This window comes from Staurois parvus, unplaced genomic scaffold, assembly GCF_062004578.1.
Source record: "Staurois parvus isolate SC_StPar_1 unplaced genomic scaffold, SC_StPar_1.0 ptg000299l, whole genome shotgun sequence".
Classification (NCBI taxonomy): domain Eukaryota; kingdom Metazoa; phylum Chordata; class Amphibia; order Anura; family Ranidae; genus Staurois; species Staurois parvus.
Window position 1 is genome coordinate 16,702,606 of NW_028318095.1, and position 26,717 is coordinate 16,729,322.

Consider the following 26,717-nt stretch of genomic DNA (forward strand, 5'->3'; position numbering starts at 1 on the left):
GATGATTGGACTACATTCCACAGTTCTTCACTATGTCTTGGTTTTGCCTCAGAAACTGCATTTTTGATGGCACCCCACAAGTTTTCTATTGGATTAAGATCTGGGGATTGGGCTGGCCACTCCATAACGCCAATCTTGTTGGTCTGGAACCAAGATGTTGCACGTTTACTGGTGTGTTTGGGGTCGTTGTCTTGTTGGAACACCCATTTCAAGGGCATTTCCTCTTCAGCATAAGGCAGCATGACCTCTTCAAGTATTCTGATGTATTCAAACTGATCCATGATCCCTGGTATGCGATAAATAGGCCCAACACCGTAGTATGAGAAACATCCCCATATCATGATGCTTGCGCAACCATGCTTCATTGTCTTCACAGTGTACTGTGGCTTGAATTCAGTGTTTGGGGGTCATCTGACAAACTGTCTCCGGCCACTAGACCCAAAAAGAACAATCATACTTTCATCAGTCCACAAAATGTTGCGCCATTTCTCTTTAGGCCAGTCAATGTGCCCTTTGGCAAATTGTAACCTCTTCAGCACGTCTTTTTTTCAACAGTGGGACTTTGCGGGGGCTTCTTGCAGATAGCTTGGCTTCACATAGGCGTCTTCTAATTGTAACAGTACTCACAGGTAACTTTAGACCTTCTTTGATCTTCCTGGAGCTGATTGTTGGCTGAGTCCTTGCCATTTTGGCTATTCTTCTATCCATTCGAATGGTAGTTTTTCGCTTTCTGCCACGTCTTTCAGGTTTTGGTTGCCATTTTAAAGCATTTGCGATCATTTTAGCTCAGCAGCCTATCATTTTCTGCACTTTTTTATATGTTTTCCCCTCTCCAATCAACTTTTTAATCAAGGTACGCTGTTCTTCTGAACAACTGTTGGATTTCTATTACTCTACTACACCTGCCAGTAAATTATTTGCCATGTAGAAATATCATTTCTACCAAAAACAGTGATTGATCAGGTTAGTGATGTCTGACTGCTATTATTTTGAACACAACTGTATATACACACAAAAAAACATACTCTCACACCCAGCAATCCACTAATGTTCTGTAGGGATCCACCACAGCACACCTGGTCCCATGCTTCCATTTTCTCCTCTGACATCATCTGGGGTCATCTGCAAGAACCAGGAAGAGACAGCCATCTACTTGATGATGCACTGTGGTGCATGGGTCTTTAAATACTCATGATGTGAGCATCCCAGGAAGCTGCGGACCATGAACATGCCTTTCTGGATTAGGCAAGGATCCAGGAAGTGCAGGGAGGGTTCCCAAAAAAAGGTATTGAGAAAAAATATCCAATTGTTAGGGAAGGGGGAGCAGTGGAATGACTGAAAGTGGGTCACTTTAGGCCAACATCCTCACAGGGCAGAAGAGAAGAGACAGAACAGAAAGTGGCTTAGATATCTAAAAATTCTCCTGGCATGCCTCAGCAGGTTCCCCAGGCCTGCTTATTGGCCAGGCTATTAAACATCCATAACACAGAATTATATCTCTCTATCACACCCTGCTGGAGGAAGCTCAAACAACATGTGGCAAAGAAAATACACTCTATGCATAGAGAAATACTTCTGTTGAGGTACAGTTCTGCAGAACTACAGCCCACTGCTTGCTACAGAAATACAAATTTAAGTTTAGCATACATACTACATCCCCACACCTGTAAAGTGGCTCCAGTGGTGAGACCAATCTGATACACTGTACCTGGAAAAAGAGCTTAGATTTATTTCAAGGGGAGCTCTCCTATGAAGTTCATAACAAATTCAAGATGTCAGCAGTTTATTTTGCCCATTAATCTTCACCTTGGATTGAAATTTCAATATTGGGTGGACCGAAACCTTAAAAACCCAAAGTGGAAATGCCTTCACTAGATTCTGTGTAAGGGGTAGGATAAGAACCAGAAAAATTACTATTGATTTATAAAATGCAGCGTTACTGTTCATGGTTAAACAACTACAGAATGAAGAAGCAATTCTTTGCTATAAGCAAATTGTGTAAAAAAAAAAAAAAAAATACTGATCACTTCCCCAAAGTAGTACAATGTTACTATGGTAACATTATACTACTTTGGTCATAGTGAAATATGAAAATAAATCTAAAAAAAAAGAGAAAAAAATTTATTAAAAAATGAAAAATAATAAAAAAAAATAAAAAAATAAATATTTTTTTTTCGTACTGTCACCAGTCAGTTTCCCTGATCACCGCCGTGCCAGTTATATGATGATGCTGTACTGCACTGGCGACAGTATGTAAAAAAAAAATAGTGAAAATTATTTTTTTAATTTTTTAAATTTCCGAAAAATTATGACAAAAAAATTACAACTTTAAAAAACTTGCCATGCCTCTTATGAAATACGTCGGACTGTCTACTTTGCAAAAAGGGGTCATTTGGGGGATATCTGGACTGTTCTGACATTCTTGGACCTCAAAAACATAGATTGGCCGTCAGTACTTCAGGATTGGTCAATATTCAGATATATCCCATAGTTTGTGAACTCTATAACTTTCCTACAAACTAAATATTACATCCTAATTTGGGTTATTTTCACCAAAGACATGTAGTAGAACACATCTTGGTCAAAATTTATGAAGAACAATTATTTATTTGCAAACTTTTATAACAGAAACAAAGAAAAATGTGTTTATTTTTCAAAATTTTTGGTCTTTTTTTGTTAATTTAGCAAAAAATAAAAATCCCGGTGTTGCTTAACCACATGCCGCCCAGCCACCGCATATAAATGGTGGCAGGGCAGTGCTCGTAGGCAAAAGCAAGTTTTAAAACGTCTGCCTTCAAAACAGTTAGGGGGCGCGCACCTGCCTGTCCTGCGGGTGTCAGCAGCGGGTCTCCGCCGCCGGGTCACGGCCGGTTTTTACCGGCCGTTTTACCGCGATGAGCGGTAATCACTGACACAGAGCAGGGCTGCATTGTTTACACACAGCCTGCTCTGTGACAGTTCGCCGACAAGCTGCAGAGGGAGAGAAGAGTTTCTCTCCCTCGATCAGCTCCCCCCTCCCTCCCCCCGTCCAGCACACACCCCCGCCCCCTAGTAAAACACTCCCCTTACACAGCAAATTCTAAAAATGTTAACCCCTTCCTCCCAGTGACATTAGTACAGTTTCAGTGTTTTTTTTTCACTGATCACTGTATTGGTGTCACTGGGGATGTCAGTGACCCCAAGTCAGTTCCCCCCCAGTGTCAAAATGTCCGCCGCAGTCCCGCAGTCCCGCCATAAGTCGCTGGTCGCCGCCATATGTCGCTGATTGCCGCTATATGTCGCTGATCGGCGCCATTATTAGTATAAATAAAAATTAAAAATCCCAGTATCTTTCCCGCCATTTGTAAACGCTATAACTTTCACGTAAACCAATTAATTTACACGTAGTGGGGTTTTTTTTAGCAAAGACGTGTCGCAGAATGCATTTTGGCAGAAATTTATGATTAAATTTGATTTTTGCATTTTTTTTTACTGGACATGTTTTATAGCAAAAAGTCCAAAATATTGTTTTTTTTCCTCAAAATTGTCAGCCTTTTTTTTTATAGCGCAAAAAATAAAAACCGCACAGGCGATCAAATACCACCAAAAGAAAGCTCAATTTGTGGGGAAAAAAAGGATGTAAATTTCATTTATGTACCGTATTGCATGACCGTGCAATTGTCCGTTAAACTAGTGCCGCGCTGTATAGCAGAAAAATGGCGTAAATTGCAGTATTTATACCATAGATTGTAGACGCTATAACTTCCACACAAAGCAATCAATATACACTTATTGGGATTTTTTTTACCAAAAAAATGGAGCAGAATACATTTTGGCCAAAATTTATAACCAACTTTGAGTTTACTATATATTTTTTATAGCAGAAAGTAAAAAATATTGTTTTTCTTCAAAATTTTTGGCCTTTTTCTGTTTATAGCGTGAAAAATAAAAAGCGCACAGGTGATCAAATTAGACCGAAAGAAAGCTCTATTTGTGTGAAAAAAAGGACGTAAATTTCGTTTGGGTGCAGCATTGCATGACCGCGCAATTATCAGTTGAATTAGTGCAGCGCCGAGTAGCAAAAAGAGGCCTGGTCATTAAGGGGGGTAAATCCTCAGGAGCTCGTGGTTAAAGACCACCAAAAGAAAGCTCTAGTTGTGTGAAGAAAATGGTAACATTTTAGTTTGGGTACAGTGTTGTAAGACCGCGCAATTGTCTTCCAAGATGTGAGAGCGCTGAAAACTGAAAAATGGCCTGGGCAGGAAGGGGGTAAAAGTGCCCTGTATGGAAGCGAAGGAACTCCCACCTATTGCATCCAAGGAGATCTGAATTCTTGTATTGCACAAACTTGGGCCCCAACAAGCACGCAAAAGATCCCACACTGCAGTCAAAAGGGACATTTGTTTCCTCTTTTAAAGAACTCTTTCTTTCCCTCACAATTGAACCTGATTCTGAGAGCCAGAAGTGAGCTAGCCTTACTCTTCAGAAGTGTTTCTTCTGCTCACTGGGGAAAGAGACACCTCAGAGCTGAGGTCTTTTGGGTCAAATTCTGAATTGCAAGACATTTGAAATGGATTGAGATTTTGCTGTGTGTATTGACTTTGGCTTAAAAATTATTAAGAGTGATAACTGCTATTATTTGCACACCTATCACTATATGTTGCTTTACTGTGCTCACATTCATATGTTGCTTTACTGTGCTCACATTCAATTTCAGTATAAACAAAACAGCAATTCTCTTTAAATTGTGTGTGAGTCTGTTTTCTGGTAATAATTAGAGGGTTTACTCTGGCCAGAAGTGCATGATGGTGTCAGAAGGGGTTGGACTTTCATATTGGGGTCAACAGCGACAGGGAGCCCGAAAATAATTTAGTGACTCCTAAGGGGGTAGTGCTACACTAAGATCCTGACAGCTGCTGACAACTAACATCCTTCTGCTGCTAGGATGAAGGTGTGACGATCGCGGCATCAGACCCCAGCCCTTCTCACCAAACTCGTGACCGAAGGACTAGCCAATCTAAAACTGCGCTGCCACGTGCGGAACAATGCCACGCCCAGCTGCAACCTGCACACAGATTTTCCAGCTAATGGACCACAACCTGTGTACCTGCAGCCTGAGAGCGATTGTTACTGGGTCAGGTTAATTACGCAATTAACCCTTCACACTGCCACCACCTCCTTTTTGTACAGAGAAAGAGGAATCTCGGCAATATCAGCAATAACACTATGATGTTTGCATAAGCGTCGGTATACCACTGTCACCACAGGCATAGATATACCGAAGTTTAAACACACACACAGTAGCACTCTTCAGAGGCAGGGATTCTTAGTTTACATTAAAGAGCTTTTGAAACAGTTCAATACTTTCAGAAAATAAGATTTATTACTAAAAGGTCAAAAGGGTTCAATAAAAATATTTACAGAAAAAGATGTAGCCAATATATATATAAATATATAGAAAGCAATAACACAGCAAAGAGATAACAGAAAGGAATTTAGGGAGGTAAAGTACTTGCCAAACGTCTTGGTTTAAGCAGATCAGGTTTCCTGAGCCAAAAGGATGCCTTATCTCCCAAAGTTAGTTCCGATGTTAAAAGGGAGAATCTTCAACTTCTCTTAACTCAGCTTAGCTTAGCTTTTTCTAGGAACTCAGCAGAGTGTCTCCCTGAAGCAGAGAACCAATCGCCTCATTTGGGCTGGTGTTGCAGGCGGAGACTCAAGCTATGACCAAAAACTCTCCCAGTTGATGTCATGGTTCATAACTTATTCTCGGTGCATTTAGCAGCCTGGCCACTAGTAGAGTAATATGCAGACGCATCTGCTGAACGGTTAGATATGAAATATGACATACCGGCTTGGATAGTTAAGGAGATATAATTTTCTGCTCTCCCGTATATGCCAGCTAGGGGGTGTAATATATCAGACGACTTGTATTAACAAGACTGATCTGAATATATGCCCGGTTTTTATATACGTCTGTCATAGTCCAAGATATGTAATCATAGGGGAAAAGTGGATTTTTAAATGTAAGTCTGGTTTACGACTACCTGGAATGTCTTTGAAACTCAGTGAGGGCTTGGTTTATGGCTTTACGATCCCTTCTCCAGCAAGAGTCTCGCAGACATAGGGGCACCGCTAATTGGGGTTTATAGCCATTACGCCCTCCCAATGAGTTTGCTGCCTGTGATCTCTGTCATCATCCAGACCACATGTCACTCAACAGAGAGCAAGGGGGGATATCGGAGGAATCTGATTTGGGAGGGAGAGATACAAGATGGAGGGTTTTGGAGCAAAATGGATGACAGCATCCATCTCTGTGTGCATGATTGCTACAGCAGGCAGCTCCAGTATTTGTGTATTTAAAAGTTATCACAAACATTAACATGCATCATCGTACAATACAGTCCTTACACAGCACATCAGGTGTAGATTAATTTTTAAAAAATTTTTTTATGGATCTGAAAGTAGTGCATGTTGACTCATCTTTATGCAGCTGTTTGCATGGGCTTATAGAAAACTATACAGCTGTAGTCAGATCTGTAACCCCCCATTCACACCTTTTTTCAGCTCATTTGCCCGGTGCTTAACTACACCAAACTATGTTAAACATGCAAAATCCCATGGGATTATCCAACCCATTCACATCCAGCATACCAAAACAACATACCAAAATAATAGATATATATCTGTTATTCTGCTTCCTCACCTGGTTCATGTTATGCTGGGCTTGATTTAATAAAAATGGAGATTGCAAAATCTAGTACAGCTCTGCATTAAAACCAATCAGCTTCCAGGATTTTTGTCAAAGCTTAATTGGACAAACTGAAGTTAGATTGGCTACCACGCACAGCTGCACCAGATTTTACACTCTCCAGTTTTAGTGAATCAACCCAAATGTTTTAAACAATGTTGATTTAGACCAGGTTTGAGCGATGTATTCTGGGCAGCTTTTGATGCCCAGATTTTTTCTGTCTTTTCTGTTTTGCAGAGCAGATTTCTGAAAACATTTGATCACAAGGTGCAGACTCCAAAAAGAGCATTCATGCTTAAAATGTGAAGCCCAAATCTGGGAAACTTTAAAATTATCCTAAGCAGTTGGGCTACGCCCACACTGCAAGATTTACCTACTTGACTTGTCTAGGGTAGAGAAGAAGCACTTTTATTTAAATAATCCTCTGGTAGATGGAGCTCCCCCACTCTCTGGCAGTAAACTGTCCCTTGGCATCATCACGTTCAGTGCAGGGCTATAAACCTTGCATTGGTCTTGATAATGTGGGACCTTGGACCAGTGTTATGTCACCTCCATTCCGATATACTAAAAAAAAGCAGACTCCCTCTATTGAATTGCGCTGATGAGCATCAGAGGAATCCGGTCTCTGCAGGATAATAAGAAAAAATTATTATTATTATACATTATTTATATAGAGCCAACAGTTTGCTCAACACTTTACAATATAACGGGAGACAATACAGCAACAATACAGTTCAATACAAGAGGGTTAGGAGGGCCTTGCTCTTTGGAGCTTACAATCACCAAACACCATATTTGCAGCAATGCTATAGGCAATGACACTTATATCTGCTTTCCAGTGTCCAAAAATCTTCTTTCAAATCAGTTATATAAACAAATGAATAATCATCTGTCACCTGTATTTGGGGTGACATGGGGGGGCTGGCATACTGAAAACAGGTCCTGCTACTTTTCATTACCATAGTCCTAAATTGCGTCAACAATACCTCAATACACTACACTTAATGTTTTAATAACATAAAATAACGTTAAATTTAGTTTTTTTAAAGGTTTAACCTGCATTGAAAATGAAAAGCAGCAGCACCTGCATCTCATTCCAGCCCCACCCCCCCAATATATTAATCAATATTTTATGCAACTCCCCTTTATTAAAGAAGTGTTATGGATATATGTGGCACTACACCCCAAAACACATTCTGCTATTTCTCCCAAGTATGGCGATACCACGCATGTGAGACCTTTTGGGAGCCTAGCCACGTATGGGGCCAAAACCAACAACCACCTTAGGCGTTCAAAGGGCGCCATTTAGTCTTTTCACTTCCTGAATACCTATCACAGTTTCAAAGGTCCTGAAATGCCAAGACACTACAAACAACCCCAAAATTGCCCCTTTTTGGAAAGTAGACAACCCAAGATATTTGCTGAGAAGCATGAGAAGCATGCTGAGTCCAGGAAAGATTTTATTTTATCTTGCAAGTTCTTGACAAATTACAAAAAAAAAGATTTTTACACAAAGTTGTCACTTTATAGAGATATTTCTCACACATGACATGGATATACGTGGAATTACACAACAAAACACATTATGTTACTTCTGCTGAGTATGGGGATACCTCATGTGTGAGGCTTTTTGGGAGCCTAACCCCGTATAGGGGCCAAAAACCAATGACCACCTTCATTCTTTCAAAGGACATCATTTCCTTATTTCACTTCCTGACTACCTATCACAGTTTCGGTGGCCCTGAAAAACCAGGATAGTGCAACACCCCCCCCCTCCCCCATCCTAAACTGTGATAGGTAGTCACAAAGTGAAATGAGGAAGTTATGTCCTTTAAAAGCCTGAAGGTAGTCTTTGAATTTTGGGCCCCTGTATGTGGCTAGGCTGCCAAAATGTCTCACACATGTGGTATCCCCATACTCAGGAGAAGTAGCAGAATGTGTTTTGGGGTGTAAACCCATGTATACACATAGTACGTGTGAGAAATATATCATTAACTTGACAGCTTTGTGTAAAAAAAAAAGTTTTTTCATAATTTTCTAAAAACTTGTGGCAAAAAAATAAAATCTTCCATAGACACTTTTTAACAAATACCTTGGGGTGTCTACTTTCAAAAAAGTGGTCATTGGGGGGGAGTGCTTAAACTGTTCTGGCATTTTAGGGCATCTAAAAACATTACGTGTTATTGCCACACTCTTAAAGTTGGGCTGACTGGAGAAAAGAACCTAACAGATTCCTACATTCACATTGATCAACGTGGATGAAGAAATCTCTTCTGGTAAGAAAGTGAAAAATGTTTATGCCTAGCGTAGGAGCCCCCTCACCACTCTATGTAAATAATGCTTGGGCATACACAATCTGCAAATGGAGAAATTTCCTCCTGTAGTGCTGCAGGCACTGATGTATGTATTCTGAGAACAGCACCTTGTTGCTGTCAGAATGCACACATCAGTGCTGCAGTTGACTGGCATTCCTGCAAAGCCAATGTCAGTTAGGTTAACATTAACGCAATAAAACAACTTATTTATTTTACTTTTTTTGTAACTTAACTTTTCAGAACCATAACCTTTCCATCCTTTGATTTTAGGGTGTCTCAAAATGTGATAGACAGTTTCCTGACTACCTAACACCTTTTGAGACCCGTCTTGAACAGAATTTTGTGCCGTGCTTAAGGCTTTTTTTCAGTGGGAACACAGGGGAGCACAGTTTCAGCACCTCCAGCTATTAATGTATATAATGGCAAGGGGTGTGCTTGAGGGTCCATTGATGATGGCTGGGGGGGATCTATTGTCATTGGAGGGTTTTCTTTTTTTTTGTGTGGGTCTATTGTTGCGGGTGGGGGATTTATTGTTGTTAGGGGACTTATGTTGCTAGTAGAGATCTACTGTTGAGGGAGAGGTTACTGGGGGGTCTTTTGATGCTGGCTGCTGGAAGATCTGTTGTTGCTGCTGGGGGATATAATGCTGGGGTGGATCTTTTATTGCTGGGGGTGGTATTTTGTGTGGGAGATCCGTTGTTGCTATGTGGGTATGTCTATTGTTGTGTGAGGGATCTATTGTTGCTAGATTGGGGTCTATGGTTACTGGGGTGTTGTCTGTTGTTGCTGAGGGGACCTATTTTTGCTGGGGTGGGGTCCATTGTTGCTGGAGGAGTCTATTGTTGTTTGGGGGATCAATTGTTGCTGTGGGGGATCTATTGTTGCTGGCTGCAGTTGCATACAAATTATTTAGCACCACAAAATGATACTTGGTTCTGCATTCTCTAAAAGGGGCGGGACTGGGAGGTGGGTGGAACCAAGGGACAGTGCTCACAGAAGGGTAGGGGGCAGAGACAAGGGGGGACTCAGAAACGGGGAGTTCCCGTCACCTATTCTCTCAGAAAAAAAGCCCTGGCTGTGCTGTACCCTAGACTGTGCTGTGCTGTACCCTAGACTAATACTCCACTAGTGTGTGGTAGTGACAGATGCAGTCCTTGATACAGAGGCCAGATTGGCCAGGACAGGTGTCACGCTTCATTGCACATTTACTACAGGCACAACATCTTTTTTGGGGTGTCCTTTGTGTTGGGGTACCTTTAGGACATCTGGAAAATGCCTCTCATGCAGCCAGCTAACTGTATCTTGATTTGGGCTTTGGGCCACAGCACCTTCTGGATACAAAAGGGCTATGACGATCGCTTCTTGAAATTTTAGGAGGAATCCAGTTCTTCCAGTTGCTTTGTAAATTACAAAAGCATTATACATAGCCAATTGAAACAATCACACTGCTCAAAAGAATTAAAGGAACACTTTTTAATTAGAGTATAGCATCAAGTCAATTAAACTCCTGGGATATTGATCTGGTCAGTTAAGTAGCAGAGGGCATTGTTAATCAATTTCAGCTGCTTTGGTGTTAATGAAATTACCAACAGGTGCACTGGGTGGGCAACAATGAGATGACCCCCAAAACAGGAATGGTTTTACAGGTGGAGACCACTGCCATTTTTTCCCTACTCATCTTTTTTGTTTTTCACTAGTCTTGCATTTGGCTAGGGTCAGTGTCACAACTGGTAGCATGAGGTGATACCTGGACCCTACAGAGGTTGCACATGCAGTCCGACTCCTCCAGGATGGCACATAAATACATGCCATTGCCAGAGGGTTTGCTGTGTCTCCCAACACAGTCTCAAGAGCATGGAGGAGATTCCAGAATACAGGCAATTACTCTAGGAGAGCTGGACAGGGCTGTAGATGGTCCTTAACCCATCAGCAGGACTGGTATCTGCTCCTTTGTGCAAGGAGGAACAGGGTGAGCACTGCCAGAGCCCTATAAAAAGACCTCCAGCAGGCCACTTGTGTGAATGTCTCTGACAGACGGGAGCAGGTTCACCCAGAGCACATGTGACAGACGTGAAAGGGTCTGGAGAAGCCATGGAGAACGTTATGCTGCCTGTAACATTGTTTAGCATAGGTGGGTCATTGATGGTCTGGGGAGGCATTTTCATGGAGGGACGCACAGACCTCTACAGGCTAGACAATGGCACCCTGACTGCCATTAGATATCGGGATGAAATCCTTGGACCCATTGTCAGACCCTACGCTGATGCAGTGTGTCCTGGGTTCCTCCACAATGCCCGGCCTCAGGTGGCAAGAGTATGCAGGCAGTTCCTGGAGAATGAAGGAATTGATACCACTGAATGGCCCCCACATTAACCTGACCTAAATCCTATAGAATGCTATTGGGATATCTTCCGCTGCCAGGTTGCACCTCAGACTGTCCAGGAGCTCAGTGATGCCCTGGTCCAGATCTGGGAGGAAATACAACAGGTCACCATCTGTCATCTCATTAGGAGCATGTCCCGACATTGTCAGGCATGCATACAAGCATGTGGGGGCCATACAAACTACAAGGTACCATTTTGAGTTACTGCAATGACATTTTAGCAAAATGGACTAGCCTGCTGCATCATTTTTTGCTTTGATTTTTGGGGTGTCTTTGAATTCAGTTCTCTGTAGGTTGATCATTTTCATTTCCATCAAACGATGGGGCGTTCTTACGTTCCTAACACATTACCCAGTTCATATCAGTATAGATATCCAGCATGATATTTTTCCCCATTGAGATCTGATGTGTTTTCAAAGTTTTCCTTTACTTTTTTTGAGCAGTGTACAGAGACACTTTTTTATACTAGTGTCTTTACGGGATACTGAATACAGCTTCATCATTTGGTAGTTGAAGTCTACGCCTCTCAAATAAAGATTATAGTCATGGACACAGACAGGCTTTCACCAGATGCCTTCTTAATTTGGACAGTCGTATCTGCGTGAATAGAAGACAGGATGAACACATCCTTTTTGCCCTTGAACTTCACTGTGAGTAGTTCTCCATTGCGCAAGCAGGCTTTCTCCCCCTTTCTACAGTAAGTCTATCGAGTCGTTGGGGAAGCTCCTGTGATTAGATCACATGGTGCCACAGCAGCCGATTTCTTTAATGAATAAATGTAAAAAAAAGTGGCCCATTTGCCAAAATATTGTCCATGTACAAATGGTACCCCTTACGAAACAAATGTGAAACCAAGTCCCACACTATCTTGCCACTGCTCACTATGTAGTCTGGGCTTCCTGGGGGCTTCACTTGACTGTCTTTTTCCTCATAAATTCTAAATTGGTATGTATAGCCTGTTACTCTCCCACAGAGCTTACACAGTTTGACCCCATATATGGCACGCTTGCCGAGGAGATACGGCTTTATTGCAAGCCTGGCAGTGAAATGTATAAGGGACTAATCTCTGCAGAGGTTTGTTGGGGTGTATACACAATTTTTGGGAGAGGTAATTTATGAGGGGCTGAATTTTGTGGTGTTGTTCATAGTCAGGGTCACTCTAAGGATGACAGGGTATTGTCATTGAAATGCATAAAAAGCATTATATTCTCATATCTTTTTATGGCTATTGCAGCAGAGAACACAGACATATGATGAATTGGGTCTGTGGACCAATATGACCGCAATTCATTCTTTTTTGTAATGCTCATGTTAAGGGTTAGATCCAGAAAGGTTTAAGATTCAGAAATCGTGATAGGTTTCCACTCGAATGGCCTGGCAAGAATTGAATTTTTTTTGCAGCAAAGTACTGTTGGTCATAAAGATTGCTTTGATCCAAAATCAAATTATAAAGGTCTTCTGTAAAAAACAGGTAAAAAAAATCAAGGTGTTTTGTCAAGTTCTCTGTTTCCACCTGAACCCTGGGCTGGGCTGTGAATGGGGTGATAATGAGTGCTGCTGAATCTAGGGCAGCTAATTAGGGTTTGCATGCGCCTCTGGAAGACTACTGTGGGCTCTACATGGGCTTGAATTCTTGGTGGCTGCGTTTGCATTCTGCTACTAGTGCCATACATCTCATCACCTTGTACCGCACTTCTGGCGCTCGCCACTTCACCATGAGATACTGCCGTGCTGCTCCTCTAAAAGGCCAGGATGTACTACGCTGCTGGTGCTCGCCAGATCACCAAAAAGTAGTGCAACGCTTGTACTGGCACTCTGCTGCATATGAGCATAATTTCTAGTAATTCAGTAACCTAGGGTTAGGTACACCTGATCTTAGCAGGGACCTCTTCTCCATTGTCTGAGCTAGCTGTCAGAGTGCCGCTGCTGTCTACAGGTTTATATTCTAAAGAGAATTCTGAAGTAAAGCTTCCCTTTCACTCTCACCTGCATGCTCAACATCCTGTAGGTCTTCTCACTAGAGTGCTTTTTTGGGACAATTTGGGCACTAAGTTACCAGGTACCTAGTGGTGACTATGGGAAAAATAGCTCCTAGCTAGCAAATAGGGACTGCTTGTGAGCTAGAAATAAAACTTCTAGTGCTAGCAGAGATCAGTCCTGATCCCGCTAATGCAGCGGTTTTGTGTACAATATGTCAGATGTGGCAGTGATCAAAAAAAGTATATTGACACTACACTTGTTGGAGAGGAAGCTAAACTCCAAGTGCTGGCAGTGATCAGGACTGATCCTGTTAATGCTGCATTTTTGGGGACACTATACAAATGGGGACACTAGTGAAGTTCTCTTCATGATGAAGATACTGATCTGTACAGAAACTATACTACCAATGGTGGGGATCAGTGACATATAGTGCGACTGCAGTAGTGTGGTGGAAAATCTAGAGCTAACTGATCCTGGCTGGGAGGGATGTTAACTGACTCTGATGCTATCTGACATTGCTAGTGATGCTAATATAGTGATTAGTGATAATACTGTACACTGACACTGTACTAATGGCACTGGCCTGGGTAACAGGGATGATTAGAGGGTTATTGGAGAATAGTCAAAGGGATAAATGTGCATAACAAGTGTGCGTAAGTGTAAATGTGCTACTTCAACTCACTGTGGTCCTGCTTTCTTCTCTTCCTGAACCAAAAAGGAAAAATGAGAACTTCCTCTATGTTTATAAACAACAGACAGGAACATTCTGATTGGCTACAGCCGATCAGCTGTAGTTGGCTACAGCACAGGTTATCAGGGGGAGCTTGCATGCGCACCCACAAACCCAGAAGAAGGTCCCAATGTACAGGTACATGATCATGCCTGCACCTGCCACCAGATTGCAGTATATTTATTGTCAGCAGTCCACAGGTGGTTAACCACTTCTTGACAAGCGACTTACAGGTACAGTGGTTATACTGGAGCTGCAGGAATCACCCCTGTACTGTTTTTAGAGCCAACAGTCAGCTCTCTTGTATAAGCAATCGGAGTGGCTAACTAGCCACTCAATTGCTTGTACAAGCAGCTGGAGGGAAGCCCCCCCCCCTCTCCTGCCACCTCTTGAGTGACCAGCTGGCATGTCTGCTGGTTGACCCTCCTGTGCTAGAGTCAGTGTTGCTAAAAAGGGACATTGCGTTTGGTGTCCTGATATAGCTCCATTTACTATTTGCTTGTGCAAGGACTCTGTTCAGATCCTAAGAGGATATTTAGTGTCCTCAAGTTGCTGCTAAAAGTTACTGGAGTATCTCACAGTTACCCTGAATCTATCGAAATTTAGGTTATTCAAAGGTTTATTAAGGCAAGTATAGGCCACGGGAAGAGAAGATTTACAACTGTAGTTATACAAACAAGTAATAAGACTATAATGTTACCCTGAGACAGTCCAAACTTGCTATAACATTAGCAGTTTTACCCCACTGGCCAGTGATTGATGAAAAAAAAAAAGAAAACTGTTGGCTAGCACAGTTGGGGCCCTTGATGAAAGCATAACAGTTCCCAGCAGACAACGGATTAATTTGTGTGATGTTAGTCTCTTACCAAACCCAGTGTGCACTCCTCTGGTCCTCTGGACACGTGCTCTGAGTAGTAAAAGCCCAATTCAAACCAGACAGGGGTATAAGACACCACTCTGGCCCTAAAGTTGTGTGTTATGATCCCCTAATTTCTCGTACATATGATGACAATATCGAACAAATGATCGTTTTTTTTTTGCATGGTAGTCTCGTATAAAAAATGAATAGGCTAATAGAGTTCTGAAAATTCTCATAAGACAGAATACAACTCCCACGATGATGTAATGTATTGTATTGTAATGTATACTTTCGTTTCTGAGCATGCGTGGTCTTGGTCACTTGATTTTTTTACGGATGAATACTGTACTGATTACATGAAAATTCTTGGTTCTGTTTCCTTGCAAGAAAAACATTGGTGCGTATAATTTCGACTGAACTGTTGTGATCGGGAGACTACCTACAAAATATTTTAGTTGACCATACCGCCATTCATCCATTCTCGTAAATATATCCCTCTTACTTTCCAGTACACTAAGTGGACACAATCCTTCTCCCACCATTATATCTTTTAATTGAACATCTTTCTTCTTTATCCAATTCTCTGTAATACTCTCTTTACCTGGAGGAAAAAACTCTGTAGATCCTAGGGGCATTAATAATGAATTAAATTCCCACCCCCTTTGTTTGTGTAAAGTGTCCCAAACTCTCAAAACATTACGTGTAAACAAACTTGTGCTATCTTTTAATCCTCTAAATTGAGGTAACCAAATGATTCTACTTAAATTCGTGTGACGTTTGTGATGTATTTTCTATGTTTACCCAACTTTTCCCCTGTGCATTATGTGTCCAGTCAAAAATTCTTGCCAATATTACTGAATTATAGTATCTCTTCATATCTGGTACCCCCAGTCTGCCTTTTCCTTTATCTCTACTTAAGATTTCATAGCTTATTCTGGGCTTCTTATAAAGAAGATTGGAACCTCTTTGAGCGCTTATTAGATATAAGAGGAGATGGGAAGCACGGGATCACTAAAATATATAAAATTCTCACAGGTTTAATCACAGCTACAAGGCCACTATTTATAGAGAAGTGGGAAAGGGATTTAGAAGTAATAATTGATGAGGGAAAACAAAAGAAAATATATAGTTTAATTCACGGGAATGTAAATATGAAGGAAATGGAAATGAATTATAAGTGTTTAGTAAGATGGTATATTACACCAAATGTAGCGGATAGAATAAGTGGAGACAACTCACCTTTATGTTGGCTGGGATGTGGAGAGAGAGGTACAATGACACACTTATGGTGTCACAAAATTCAAGAATACTGGGAGGGCATAGTGAGTATAATTCAGGAAATAACAGAGGTAAATATTCCTAAGGACCCTGAGACTTGCCTTCTTTTTGGTACCGAGTTTTCGGTTAAAAAACATAAAAAACCTCAATTATTGTATTATTTAAATGCAGCGAAGGGACTTATACCCAAGTTTTGGAAGAAACAACAGGCACTGAAAATAAAGGATTGGGTAGAAAGAGTGGAGAAGATATATGGAATGGAGGAACTTTACCATATAGAGGAAGATGAAATGGAGGTAATTCGTACAAGTTGGGAAAAGTGGGTGCAGTTTAAAAATTCAGAGGTATACCTAGAATATGTTAAATAAGGAAAAGAAGGGAAAGGGGATAAATATAGTACAGTATAATACCAGTAATAGCTAAGGTTCAGGATTTCTAGAATGAAGTTAAAAATGCATAATCAAAGGGTGGGGGGGGGGGGGAATAGGTAAGGGGAGGGGTAAAAGGACACCGAGATTAAGGTTATTTATGGGGAGTGTTATGACAGAAATGTGTAATGTATACTGTCTGTTTTATTAGCTTTTGCACATTTAATATGGTGATTTGAAAACAATAAAATATTTAAATTAAAAAAAAAAAAAAAACTGTTGTGATCGGCTCTTGAGAGCTGTGTACTAATGATCAGATTATTTGTCAATCACTCTGAAAACTTTTTTTGTCCGTTCCATAGTCCCATCATGTATACTAGCTTTAAATTGGGTATTTTTTTGTAGAGTCTTTAAAGTGTTATTAAACCCAAAACAGTGAAATCAGTCTGTATATGCAGTAAAGCATGCTTGGTATACTCCCTGTGGAACCTGAGGGGTTAATCCTCTGCATTGTGTAAAAAGGCTGTTTGATCCTGTCTTCTCTGTTCCTCTCCTTTTTCAAGCGACCACCACTTATCTCCAGACTGAACTGTAGGCATGCACATGCTCAGTTTGGTGTATATTGCTAGAGAGGTTTTTTTTTTCTTGGGAGAGTCCAGACAGTGGTCAGGGGATTTCCATCCTCCTAGAGCAGAAAGAAAACTCCTCCTACAAGCTTTAGCTACTGCAGGGTTGGGCACTGATAGAAGCCACAAGATTGCTATATACTGCTGATGAGAAACGGTATTTAGCAGTTTATATTTACAAAAATAATTGCATTTCCATGTTCTGTGTACTCTGGGAGACCAGATATAGTGGATGCAGGGGCCTGGTTTAGTAACACTTTTAAGGGCTCATTCACACCACGGTGCAGCGACATCAGTGTTTCTGCACACGTTCCGCAAGGGCACAAAGAAATCAATTGTTCTCTATGTGTCCTGTTCACACCACAACACTAGTATCACGTACAGATTTTTTCTGCGCAGGAATCTGCAATGTGTTTAAAACTCATTGAAGGTCACATAAAAACTGATGTCTCTGCAAGTGAAGTCTGCGCATCAGTTTCTACATGTTTTTCTGTCCGTATGGTGTGAATGAAACCTAAAGCGATGAAACATGGGGAACTTTTCATGTATTGTAGAATGTTCTACATATTTTTTCTTTTTGTCTTGACATAGAGTACATTTTTGGGGAATAGCTGTCCCTCTATTCCATCTCAGAGACCAGAAAGGAATGCTTGCCCCCTTCTTAGGAGTATTCCTCTCCATTGCAGAAAGTACACTATATTGCCAAAAGTATTGGGCCAGCCCTCCAAATCATTATATTCAGGTGTTCCAATCACCTACATGGCCACAGGTGTATTAAATCAAGCACCTAGACATGCAGACAGCTTCTACAAACATTTGTGAAAGAATGGGTCGCTCTCAGGAGCTCAGTGAATTCACGCGTGGTACCGTGATAGGTTGCCACCTGTGCAATAAGTCCATCCAATGCATTTCCTTGCTACTAAATATTCCACGGTCAACTGTTAGTGGTATTATAACAAAGTGGAAGCAACTGGGAACAACAGCAACTCAGCCACGAAGTGGTTGGCCATGTAAAATGACAGAGCGGGGTCAGTGTATGCTGAAGGGCACAGTGTGCAGAAGTCACCAACTGTCTGCAGAGTCAATAGCTAAAGACCTCCAAACTTCATGTGGCCTTCAGATTAGCACAACAACAGTGCATAGAGAGCTTCATGGAATGGGTTTCCATGGCCGAGCAGCTGCATCCAAGCCTTACATCACCAAGTGTAATGAAAAACGTTGGATGCAGTGGTGTAAAGCACGCTGCCACTGGACTCTAGAACAGTGGAGACATGTTCTCTGGAGTGATGAATCACACTACTCTGTCTGGCAATCCGATGGACGTGTCTGGATTTTATGGCTGCCAGGAGAACGGTACTTACCTGAGTGCATTGTGCCAAGTGTAAAGTTTGGTGGAGGAGGGATTATGGTGTGGGGTTGTTTTTCAGGGGTTGGCCTTGGCCCCTTAGTTCCAGTGAAGGGAACTCTTAAGGCGTCAGCATACCAAGACATTTTGGACAATTTCATGCTCCCAACTTTGTGGGAACAGTTTGGGGATGGCCCCTTCCTGTTCCAACATGACTGCGCACCAGTGCACCAAGCAAGGTCCATAAAGACATAGATGAGCGAGTTTAGGGTGGAGGAACTTGACTGGCCTGCACAGAGACCTGACCCCAACCTGATAGAACACTTTTGGGATGAATTAGCGTGGAGACTGTGACCCAGGCCTTCTCTTCCGACATCAGTGCCTGACCTCACAAATGCCCTTCTGGAAGAATGATCAAACATTCCCATAGACACACTCCTAAACCTTGTGGACAGCCTTCCCAGAAGAGTTGAAGCTGTTATAGCTGCAAAGGGTGGGCCAACTCAATACTGAACCCTACGGACTAAGACTGGGATGCCATTAAGGTCCATGTCCGTGTAAAGACAGGCGTCCCAATACTTCTGGCAATATAGTGTACATGGACTTCTCTATCCTGAAAACAAAATATTTCTCCAGCTCATGCTACGCTTTAGCCCACCTGCAGTACCTAATACCTGCCACTAGGGGGTGAAAGACGTACACGTGGAACTATGGACAAAGCAACTGACAGCAGAGAGAGCCAATCAGTGTCTTGAAGTGTGCCCCGCCCTGTGTGGTTCCTACCAATGCTCAGTTGCGATCAGCTAGAGCCGGAGGACTGGACTGTTAGAAGCGATGTATTGGGCTCTGTGACTCGGTGTCGTTGATGATCGTATGTGTGTGTATGGTGGGAGGTGTTCCAGCTGTGATCGCACATTTCAGACGTGGTGAGTGAATGCTGCACAGATGAATGCTGACATGTCCCAGGATCGGCCAGATCACTCCTAGTCTGCTGTATGTGTAGAGTGCTGTAGATCGCGGATCGTCATCGCCTGCATTCCCTTTCTGATCTCTGGGTTCAATGTATGGAAGTTTTCCTTTCCTTCTGTTCTCTTCATATATGTATTATCCATATGGGGCTCATCCACACCGTCTGCCTTCATCTTCAGAAATCAGCATCACTTAGAGAACAATTGTTCGCAGCGTGCTGTGCTCACGCCATGATCCCGCGGTGCCGCAAACTGCACAAAAATGGTTTACGCAGCGAAAACTCACCGCAGCTCGCGTAACACTGAAAAGACGAATAAAGTGGCATTTTGCGACATTTCAGTAACATTTAAAAAAAAAGAAAAAAGTGTGATGCGTTGTAACAGCCAATCGCTCCGCCCCTACACAGTGCACAGCAGCGTGCACGCATTTATCATCCAGACTGGTGTGAATGAGCCCGACAGAAGTTTCAGGAATTCTGGATTCAGGGCTAATTCATACTAGGTGCAGTCCGTCCAGCGTGCTTTTTTCTGCATCAAAAATGCATGCACAGTGTTTTCCATGTATTCCAATGGCCCTAGTTCACACTAGTGCAGTCAGTTCCAGTCAGTTTCTGGGGCAGGAAAAAACATAGGATATGCTGCATTTTATCTGCACAGAACCATACTGGAACATGCTTGCAAACTGCATCAAAACTGCACCAGAACTGTGTGTGGTGTGAACTGTAAGCAGAAACGTATCCAGAGTGCGTTTTTTTAGCATGAACTGGCCCTCGCTCTTCTTCATTGCTATGTTATGTTAACAGGCGTTGTGTCATGTGTTTACATGCATTAAATTGATTCCAAAGTCTAAGGGCCAGTTCACACTACAAAAACGCACAGGATACGTTTTTGCTTACAGTTCACACCACACGCAGTTCCGGTGCAGTTTTGATGCAGTTTGCTGTGTTCCAGTATGGTTCTGTGCAGAAAAAAATGCAGCATGTTCTACATTTTTTTCTGCACTGGTAATGACTGGAACTGACTGCACTAGTGTGAACCAGGGCCATTGGAATACATGGAAAACACTGTGCATGCATTTTTGATGCATATAAAAACTGCACTGGACTGCGTCTAGTGTGAACTAACCTTTAGGACCAGTTCACCCTACATGTGTTTCAGTTGCTTTTTTTCTGCATCCAAAACACACAAAGTAGGTTATATGGTTGTCAGTGTCATAGTTCACATCGGTGTTTACAGTTCCAGTGCATTCCGGTTGCAGAAAAAAGTAAAACATGCTGCATTTTTCCTGCACAGAACTGGACTGGATAGCGGTAAATTGCTTCAAAAATGCACCAAAAACACACTGGAATGGACATGTCCCTATAAAAATTGAAGAAAAAGAGTGGGAGAAAAATGAACTGGAACGCATCAAAAATGCACCGGAACGCGTCAAACACTCGTCAAAAATGCGCATGTGGAAACGCATCTGGAACACGTCTGCACTGCGTTTCTATAGTGTGGACCGGCCCTAAATGTTTTTTTGCCTACAGTGTCAGAAAAAATGAAATGGTGAGCTAACATCCTCCCCACCCAGGGGCGGACTGACAACTCATGGGGCCCCCCAGGCAATAGGGGATCATGGGGCCCCTGTGTCCTTGCCCAAACTCAAAAAAGCCTATGAAAGAGGTACCAGGGGCATCTCATGGGGCCCCCTACTGATCCCGGGCCCTCGGGCAGTGCCTGAGTTTCCAAATGGTCAGTCCGCCCCTGTCCCCACCCCTCAGTCCCAGCTGTACTTACTTCTGCAGCTGTCAGTCCCATGTGGCCGGTAGAGCGGTCCCAGGATTTGAAATCCCCCCGCTGTTCTCCCTTCTTTGTGCAATGCATATAGGACAGATCAGAGCGATTCTGATTGGTCAGCCCCGGCATCCCTGAGTGGAGATTTCAAATCTTGGACTGCTACACAGGCTGCATGGGCACTGACAGCTCATCACCTACAGAGGTAACTACAGCAGGGAATAGGGAGTGGGGAGGCTGTAGAGTGTTAGTTCACCCTTTCATCTTTTCTGAAAATGTGAACTGCATCTTTGGTGTGCTTTTCGAAACTGCCAAAAACGCAGCTTCCCATTAAAATAAATGGAAAATGCATAAAAAATGCACCACAGTTGCATTTTCAGTATGTTTTTTGAGTCACATTTTCATGTTTCACAGATGCATATCAACCAGGAAACGCATTCAATACATATGCAGTTTTAATGTGTTTTTTCAATGAAGCAGTGTGAAAGAACCCTCAGGGTCCTTTCACAAGGGCGTTCTGTTTTTTTCCTTCAGTTTAGTCACCTTTTTTCAAAGAAAAAACAGATGAGTTTACATCCGTTTTTTTCATCCATTTACATCCGTTTTTGCATGTTTTTTCATACGTTTTTCATCTGTTGACATCTGTTTTTCATCCGTTTACATAAATTTTTATCCGTTTAGATCCGTTTACATCTGTTGTAATCCGTTTACATACATTTTTTAAACCGTTTAGATCTGTTTACATCCACTTTTTCATCCGTTTTTTTCATGTTTTTCATCCGTTTACATTGGTCTACATACATTTTTATCAGTTTACATCCATTATTCATCCGTTTAGATTCATTTGCATCCATTTACATCCGTTTTCAGTCCGTTTATATCCGTTGACATCTGTTTTTCGTACGTTCTGTTTTTTTTTGCGGAAGAAAAATAGGGTTCTCTTCCGTTAAAAAAACTGGATGTTAACGGATGAGAACATTAACAAATATAACTAACTGAAACGCATGTAGTGTGAACTGTTTATATTGCATTACATTGCTAAATTGGCAATGAAATGTCTTTGCTACTATGAAATAACTAAACTTAAAGGATACGTTCACTTTTCATATCGTGGTACACCAATATTCAGGGTGTAACATGTTATGGATATACCATCCCCTGCTAACAACTGACAACTCACCTCACCCCAGATGGTGACAACCCTCACTCACTGTGCTGTATCTATGGAGGAGCAGTGTTACCTTCCTAAGACAAGAAGCATGTTGGAACTATAGAACACTTCCCTCTCTCTTCACCATCAATACATAGGGGGAGGTATTATGTAGACCTAACACACTTCCTGTCCTTGGGTAACATCGATTTTTTTATAGCTGCAGTACAGTAAGTGAGCATTGTCACCCTAGGACAGTAAGGGGTTTATTTACTAAAGCTGGAGAGTCCAAAATCAGACTCCCTTCTGCATAGAAACCAATCAGCTTCTAACCTCAGCTTGTTCAATGAAGCTTTGGCAATGAAACCTGGAAGCTGATTGGTTTCTATGCAGAAGGGAGTCTGATTTTGGACTCTCCAGCTTTAGTAAATAAACCCCTAAGTGTCTTATAGTCAGGATCACCAGCTGAAAATAAAGAGTTCTTGTGGTAAAGAAGAAGGGAACATGTAAGGGAAGTTCGTTGTTGGGGTTTGCATACACTTTAACTACTTGTTGGAAGTATCCTCCCCCCGCAGTACATTTTAAAGCAATATTCTGCTGATATGATGATGGTCATCACACGGTTGAATCTCTCAGTTGCACAGTGACGTATTCAGCAGCGTAAACCTGGTTCTGTAACGAGTTGTAGGTGAAGGTAAGGGGTATGGTGGGGAAGCACAGTGGATAAATGATTAGCACTTTCGCTTGGCAGTTCAAGGGTCGTTGGTTTGAGTTCCAACCACGGCATCACCTTTGCATGTTCTCCCTGTGCCTGCGCGGGTTTCCTCCGGGTTCTCCGGTTTCCTTCCACACTCCAAAGACATGCTGGTAGGCTAATTGGATCCTGTCTAAATTGACCCTGTTATGTGTATGTATGAATGTGAGTTTGGGACTTTAGATTGTACATCTCTTGAGGGTTAGGGACTGATGTGAATGTACAATATATATGTAAAGCGCTGCGTAAATTGACAGCTCTGTAGAAGTACCTGTAATAAATAATGTCCTGTCCAGGGGCGGACTGACAACTCATGGGGTCCCTGGGCAATAGGGGATAATGGGGCCCCTGTGTCCTTGCCCACACTCAAAGCACACCCAAAAAAGCCTATAAAAATACTAGGGGCATTTAATGGGGCCCCCTACTGACGCTGGGCCCTCGGACAGTGCCCGAGTGCTCGAATGGTCAGTCCGCCCCTGGTCCTGTCTGTGCTCATCAGTGCAGGCTCTGATCTCAGTCACATAAGTTATGCCATTGCTCTGTGGGTGAAGTATGCCTAGGCTCTGTTGATACTCAGCTGAAACTTTGTAAGAAACTTGATTCCTACTGCAACAATGTACCCCCCATATTCCACCATCCCCCTTCCTGATGTCTGCGGGTTTCACTTTTTCCTAGACACAGGCTTCCTGCTTTCCATGAATGGTCCACCCTTTCATTACCAGCCGATCCTATGTGCTACATTGTATTTACACTTTCTTCCACTCCACTATATGCTACACCCCGAGTATCCTACACTATCACAGAATAATGCCTGTACACCGGGTGAAAACTTCCCAGCTTGAGTAACTGCACCTCCATACAGAAAACCAAAGTTCTCCTTAGGGATTAACACTTTATAGGTAAACTCCTGGTAAATTGCTAAATGCACAGATGAAAAAAAATATAGGAACAGTTTTAACTGACAAATAATTTGTATTTCTATCCATCCAGTCCTGAGATTTACAAGGCTCTGCCACACAGCACAGCAAACTCCCCGAAGGGAGTGTTGTGGTTGGGATTTGACCCAATGACCCGATTGCTGCAAGGCAGAAGTGGCACTAACCCACTGTACTTAAGAGCTTCAAGCAACCTTTAAACATATTTCTGAGTCTTAAAAGCAAACTTCAGCTTCAATTTGGGATTGTTATACACAGATCTTAATTGGAAAGCAATCTATCACTTTAACCGCTTCCTGTCCTTAGGCAAGTTACTGGATGGGAGTGGTGATATCTGGTTCATGTCACCAGCTGCAGTCATGATCCAGATATAATTTTTTAGAGCTGGTGATTCCCTACAGTGTAAAAGTGATCCAAATGGCTTTACAGCCACCTGATCACTCTTACAGGAGGTGGAAGGGGGTCCCTCCTCCTTCCCAACAACTTTACCATGCTCTCCCGTCCCACCGGGGAGCCCAGTACCGATGTGACCTGTCGCATTGGATGCTCTAGACAGAGTGATTCCCTGGTGATTCCCTACAGTGTAAAAGTGATCCAAGTGGCTTTACAGCCACCTGATCACTCTTACAGGAGGTGGAAGGGGGTCCCTCCTCCTTCCCAACAACTTTATTACGCTCTCCCATCCCACCAGGGAGCCCAGTACCGATGTGACCTGTCGCATTGGATGCTCTAGACAGAGTGAAATTAACTTCTGTTGTTCCTCCTCCTCTGTGATGTTAGAAAGCAGAAGTGACAAGGATTTCAGCATTTCCAGTTTCGGTTTGTTTGTTTACAAGCCGTTACTGGCTTGTAAACCAGCCGATCAAACCAATCTTTGCCATGTAGCCAGATTTGCAGATAATTGCATTGTTAATATGCTTGATAAATGTCCCGTGTGTTAATGCAACACAAAAGAATGTCAGAATATGAAATGTCCCTAAAGGCTTCAAGAAAGATGGTTGTAGCTAACCATCTAACTGTACTAAAAGCTTTGCAAATACTTTGTAAAAGTTTACTGTACACGGTGCCCTTATACAACACAACGGTCATATATACAAGGCTCTACAGTGTAATTCTTTTAACCTGGAAAGTTGTCAGGCTTTTTAGCCAGGATATGGGAGTATTGTCAGATGCTTGGGGGCTGGCAAATACTCCCTTCACCTATGAGGCTGTCCTGTGCAGCAGCTGCATCCCAATTGATATGAATGGGGATGCCTGTACAGGGATACATGGAACATCTCAGCATCCACATGCAGGGTAAAGGCAGCACTAGTAAAGGTGTATGCTTAAAGTGGTTGTAAAGGTATTAAAAAAACCCAAACCTGTAATACTTACCTGCTGCTTGCTATGGGGGCTGTGTCTGTCCTTTGACACACATAGTGTGGCTCGGTCCCACCTCTCTCCTTACAGGCTATGATTTACAGCAGCAAGATCCAATGGCTCCCAGTGCTGCCTCCATGTCCAGTGAGGAGAGAGGGATAAGAGAGAAGCTGCTCTTGGACATAGTGCTGGATCGATATCAGGCTCCGCTAAGTATTTAGGGGGTAGCTGGGGAACTGAGCACAGAAAGTTTTTCACCTTAAAGCTATACTAAAGGTTCAATTTTTTTTTCTTTTTAAATAACAAATATGTTATGCTTACCTGCTCTGTGTAATGGTTTTGCATAGAGCAGCCCCGATCTTCCGCTTTTGGGGCCCCTGCCAGCGCTCCTCCTTCCTGCTGGGTGCCCTCATAGCAAGCAGCTTGCTGTGGGGGCACCCAAGCAGGCACGCTCCTGAGCTGCTGCTCCATGTGTCCATTCATGCACAGAGCTGCGGCTTGACTTTGCCCCCTCTGAATCCTCATTGGCTCACTGGCTGTGATTGACAGCAGCGGGAGCCAATGGCTGTCTCAGCCAGTGAGGAGGCAGAGACCCGGGATGGCCGACGTTCTCGTGCACATCGCTAGATCGCGATGGGGTTCAGGTAAGTATTGGCAGGTATGGGCTGACTGCTGCACACAAAATATTTTTTACCTTCATGCATAGAATGCATAAGGTAAAAAAACGTGAGCCTTTACAACCACTTTAATGTGAAAATGCATTAAGGTTAAAAAAACCTCTTTTCCTGTACGCCCATGTGTACGAGGCCTTAGTTACACCAAGAGACCTGAAATCCACTGTTAATGAAATGGTTAATCACATGCAACCACCTGAGATTATGAAAGGGTTGATGACTTGTAGGCACCAGCAATTCACTAGTAATGAAAGGGTTATATGTATGTAGGCACTGGGATTTACTAATGATGAAAGGGTTATTGACATGTAGGCACCAGGGATTTACTAGTAATGAAAGGGTTAGTCACATGTAGGCACCAGGGATTTACTAGTAATGAAAGGGTTAATCACATGTAGGCACCAGGGATTGTCTAGTAATGAAAGGGTTAGTCACATGTAGGCACCAGGGATTTACTAGTAATGAAAGGGTTAATCACATGTAGGCA

The 26,717-nt window shown here is 42.5% G+C and overlaps 1 protein-coding gene across 1 annotated transcript in view; it reads left to right on the forward strand.

Annotated features, from left to right (window-relative positions):
- The first annotated feature begins 19,415 nt into the window (after nucleotides 1-19,415).
- The window catches only part of TMEM45A (transmembrane protein 45A), a 78,825-nt gene continuing 71,523 nt past the window's right edge, over nucleotides 19,416-26,717 (forward strand). Inside the window, exon 1 of the mRNA XM_089682968.1 lies at nucleotides 19,416-19,540. The gene's annotated coding sequence lies outside the window, so the exon portion shown is untranslated. The remainder of the gene's footprint in view (nucleotides 19,541-26,717) is intronic.